This window comes from Pogoniulus pusillus, unplaced genomic scaffold, assembly GCF_015220805.1.
Source record: "Pogoniulus pusillus isolate bPogPus1 unplaced genomic scaffold, bPogPus1.pri scaffold_27_arrow_ctg1, whole genome shotgun sequence".
Lineage (NCBI taxonomy): Eukaryota > Metazoa > Chordata > Aves > Piciformes > Lybiidae > Pogoniulus > Pogoniulus pusillus.
This window is the reverse complement of record NW_026974703.1, coordinates 1-4897: the sequence shown is the minus strand read 5'-3', so window position 1 is coordinate 4897 and position 4897 is coordinate 1.

The window sequence follows — 4897 nt, the reverse complement described above, 5'->3', positions numbered from 1 at the left end:
CAGGCTAGGCCATTCCTGGCTGGGTCTACACACAGAAGTAATGCTTTTTCTAACCGGCATTTCTATGGTTCTTCAGTGGGGCTAGGATGTAAACGTGTTTCTGCTTCAAAGGAAAGCAGCTAGGAGAAAGTTTCTTTTGCCAGTGTGTGACGCAGCTGGAAAGCTGCAGAATGGTGCAGGGGATTCCAGGCTAGGCCATTCCTGGCTGGGTCTACACACAGAAGTAATGCTTTTTCTAACCGGCATTTCTATGGTTCTTCATGGGGCTAGGATGTAAACGTGTTTCTGCTTCAAAGGAAAGCAGCTAGGAGAAAGTTTCTTTTGCCAGTGTGTGACGGCAGCTGGAAAGCTGCAGAATGGTGCAGGGGATTCCAGGCTAGGCCATTCCTGGCTGGGTCTACACACAGAAGTAATGCTTTTTCTAACCGGCATTTCTATGGTTCTTCAGTGGGGCTAGGATGTAAACGTGTTTCTGCTTCAAAGGAAAGCAGCTAGGAGAAAGTTTCTTTTGCCAGTGTGTGACGCAGCTGGAAACCTGCAGAATGGTGCAGGGGATTCCAGGCTAGGCCATTCCTGGCTGGGTCTACACACAGAAGTAGTGCTTTTTCTAACCGGCATTTCTATGGTTCTTCAGTGGGGCTAGGATGTAAACGTGTTTCTGCTTCAAAGGAAAGCAGCTAGGAGAAAGTTTCTTTTGCCAGTGTGTGACGCAGCTGGAAACCTGCAGAATGGTGCAGGGGATTCCAGGCTAGGCCATTCCTGGCTGGGTCTACACACAGAAGTAATGCTTTTTCTAACCGGCATTTCTATGGTTCTTCAGTGGGGCTAGGATGTAAACGTGTTTCTGCTTCAAAGGAAAGCAGCTAGGAGAAAGTTTCTTTTGCCAGTGTGTGAGGGAGCTGGAAAGCTGCAGAATGGTGCAGGGGATTCCAGGCTAGGCCATTCCTGGCTGGGTCTACACACAGAAGTAATGCTTTTTCTAACCGGCATTTCTATGGTTCTTCAATGGGGCTAGGATGTAAACGTGTTTCTGCTTCAAAGGAAAGCAGCTAGGAGAAAGTTTCTTTTGCCAGTGTGTGACGGCAGCTGGAAACCTGCAGAATGGTGCAGGGGATTCCAGGCTAGGCCATTCCTGGCTGGGTCTACACGCAGAAGGAGTGCTTTTTCTAACCGGCATTTCTATGGTTCTTCAATGGGGCTAGGATGTAAACGTGTTTCTGCTTCAAAGGAAAGCAGCTAGGAGAAAGTTTCTTTTGCCAGTGTGTGACGCAGCTGGAAACCTGCAGAATGGTGCAGGGGATTCCAGTCTAGGCCATTCCTGACTGGGTCTATAAGCAGAAGGAGTGCTTTTTCTATCCGGCATTTCTATGGTTCTTCAATGGGGCTAGGATGTAAACGTGTTTCTGCTTCAAAGGAAAGCAGCTAGGAGAAAGTTTCTTTTGCCAGTGTGTGAGGGAGCTGGAAAGCTGCAGAATGGTGCAGGGGATTCCAGGCTAGGCCATTCCTGGCTGGGTCTGCACACAGAAGTAATGCTTTTTCTAACCGGCATTTCTATGTTTCTTCAATGGGGCTAGATGTAAACGTGTTTCTGCTTCAAAGGAAAGTATCTAGGAGAAAGTTTCTTTTGCCAGTGTGTGAGGGAGCTGGAAAGCTGCAGAATGGTGCAGGGGATTCCAGGCTAGGCCATTCCTGGCTGGGTCTACACACAGAAGTAATGCTTTTTCTATCCGGCATTTCTATGGTTCTTCAATGGGGCTAGGATGTAAACGTGTTTCTGCTTCAAAGAAAAGCAGCTAGGAGAAAGTTTCTTTTGCCAGTGTGTGAGGGAGCTGGAAAGCTGCAGAATGGTGCAGGGGATTCCCGGCTAGGCCATTCCTGGCTGGGTCAACACACAGAAGTAATGCTTTTTCTAACCGGCATTTCTATGGTTCTTCAATGGGACTAGGATGTAAACGTGTTTCTGCTTCAAAGGAAAGTAGCTAGGAGAAAGATTCTTTTGCCAGTGTGTGACGCAGCTGGAAACCTGCAGAATGGTGCAGGGGATTCCAGGCTAGGCCATTCCTGGCTGGGTCTACACACAGAAGTAATGCTTTTTCTAACCGGCATTTCTATGGTTCTTCAATGGGGCTAGGATGTAAACGTGTTTCTGCTTCAAAGGAAAGCAGCTAGGAGAAAGTTTCTTTTGCCAGTGTGTGAGGCAGCTGGAAACCTGCAGAATGGTGCAGGGGATTCCAGGCTAGGCCATTCCTGACTGGGTCTATAAGCAGAATTATTGCTTTTTCTAACCGGCATTTCTATGGCTCTTCAATGGGGCTAGGATGTAAACGTGTTTCTGCTTCAAAGGAAAGCAGCTAGGAGAAAGATTCTTTTGCCAGTGTGTGAGGGAGCTGGAAAGCTGCAGAATGGTGCAGGGGATTCCAGGCTAGGCCATTCCTGGCTGGGTCTACACACAGAAGTAATGCTTTTTCTAACCGGCATTTCTATGGTTCTTCAATGGGGCTAGAATGTAAACGTGTTTCTGCTTCAAAGGAAAGCAGCTAGGAGAAAGTTTCTTTTGCCAGTGTGTGAGGGAGCTGGAAAGCTGCAGAATGGTGCAGGGGATTCCAGGCTAGGCCATTCCTGGCTGGGTCTACACACAGAAGTAATGCTTTTTCTAACCGGGATTTCTATGGTTCTTCAGTGGGGCTAGGATGTAAACGTGTTTCTGCTTCAAAGGAAAGCAGCTAGGAGAAAGTTTCTTTTGCCAGTGTGTGACGCAGCTGGAAAGCTGCAGAATGGTGCAGGGGATTCCAGGCTAGGCCATTCCTGGCTGGGTCTACACGCAGAAGTAATGCTTTTTCTAACCGGCATTTCTATGGTTCTTCAATGGGGCAAGGATGTAAACGTGTTTCTGCTTCAAAGGAAAGCAGCTAGGAGGAAGTTTCTTTTGTCAGTGTGTGACGCAGCTGGAAACCTGCAGAATGGTGCAGGGGATTCCAGGCTAGGCCATTCCTGGCTGGGTCTACACACAGAAGTAATGCTTTTTCTAACCGGCATTTCTATGGTTCTTCAGTGGGTCTAGGATGTAAACGTGTTTCTGCTTCAAAGGAAAGCAGCTAATAGAAAGTTTCTTTTGCCAGTGTGTGACGCAGCTGGAAAGCTGCAGAATGGTGCAGGGGATTCCAGGCTAGGCCATTCCTGGCTGGGTCTACACACAGAAGTAATGCTTTTTCTAACCGGCATTTCTATGGTTCTTCAATGGGGCTAGGATGTAAACGTGTTTCTGCTTCAAAGGAAAGTAGCTAGGAGAAAGTTTCTTTTGCCAGTGTGTGAGGCAGCTGGAAAGCTGCAGAATGGTGCAGGGGATTCCAGGCTAGGCCATTCCTGACTGGGTCTATAACAGAAGGTGTGCTTTTTCTATCCGGCATTTCTATGGTTCTTCAATGGGGCTAGGATGTAAACGTGTTTCTGCTTCAAAGGAAAGCAGCTAGGAGAAAGTTTCTTTTGCCAGTGTGTGAGGGAGCTGGAAAGCTGCAGAATGGTGCAGGGGATTCCAGGCTAGGCCATTCCTGGCTGGGTCTGCACACAGAAGTAATGCTTTTTCTAACCGGCATTTGTGGGAAGCTTCCTCCCGCAGCGGAGCATGAAAGGTAAACATCAGACCCTGTGATGAGAAGTGTCCTTGGAGCCTTGAGGCTCCCAGGGGCCTGAGCCTGCAACTATGAGCAACCCACGCACAGCTGTCAGGGGGTGGAATCTGCCCGCCTATGAGGTGGGCACGGCCCAGGGGGCTGACTCTGGCCACCCCCCCTGGGTGGGATCCTTAAGGTGTTTACTGTAAGTTAACCTATCTCTGCCTTACACTTAACCTGGAGCCAATCTGTACCCTCCACTTGTACCAATCTTGAACTAAGTCAGTTGTCTACACCCCCTTTGGGGGCTATAAAGGTCGCTGTATCGCCCTAATAAATTGCACTGCTGCGCAGAAGCCACAGAGTCGACTCTCAGTGCCCCGATCTCTCGCCGCACCGGTCTCCGACCTCCAACAGATGGCGCCCGAACACACCGATTGAACCTCCGGACAACTCCAGGTACGGAAGACCCGCACCCCGGGCCCCCACCGCCAGGCCGCGGAGAAGACGGCCAGGCCGCTTCCCCCCCCCACCGCTAGGCCGCGGAGAAGACGGCCAGGCCGCTTCCCCCCCCCCACCGCCAGGCCGCGAAGAGAACCGCCAGGCCGCTTCCCCCCCACCGCTAGGCCGAGAAGACTACCGCCGCCAGGCCGCTTCCCCCCCCACCGCCAGGCCGCGGAGGAACCGGCGGCCAGGCCGCTTCCCCCCCACCGCTAGGCCGCGGAGACTACCGCCAGCCAGGCCGCTTCCCCCCCACCGCTAGGCCGAGAAGACTACCGCCGCCAGGCCGCTTCCCCCTCCCGCTAGGCCGCGAAGACAACCGCCGCCAGGCCGCTTCCCCCCCCCACCGCTAGGCCGAGAAGACTACCGCCAGCCAGGCCGCTTCCCCCCCACCGCTAGGCCGAGAAGACAACCGCCGCCAGGCTGCTTCCCCCCCCCCCCCCCCCGGCCACGAAGGACATAGAGGCTTCCACATAAAAGGAGCTGGTGGAAACGCAAGAGATCGGACGCTACTATACCCCCTGCTGGGGAAACACGTCTCCTTTTTTTTTCTTTTTTTTCCTTTTTTTCTTTCTTTCTATTTTTCCTTTTTTTTCCTTTTTTTTTTCTTTTTTCCTTCCCCCTCGTTAAACCCGTTAATAACCAAGGGAAAGGTGTCTGCCGATACGGACGGCCTATATAGATAGGCGTTTATTAAAAAAGAAAAAAAAAAAAAAAAAAAGAAGAGTCGCCGCCCATAAATATGGGGGCAAAAATTTTAATAACGGCAGCTGGTGTGACGACAG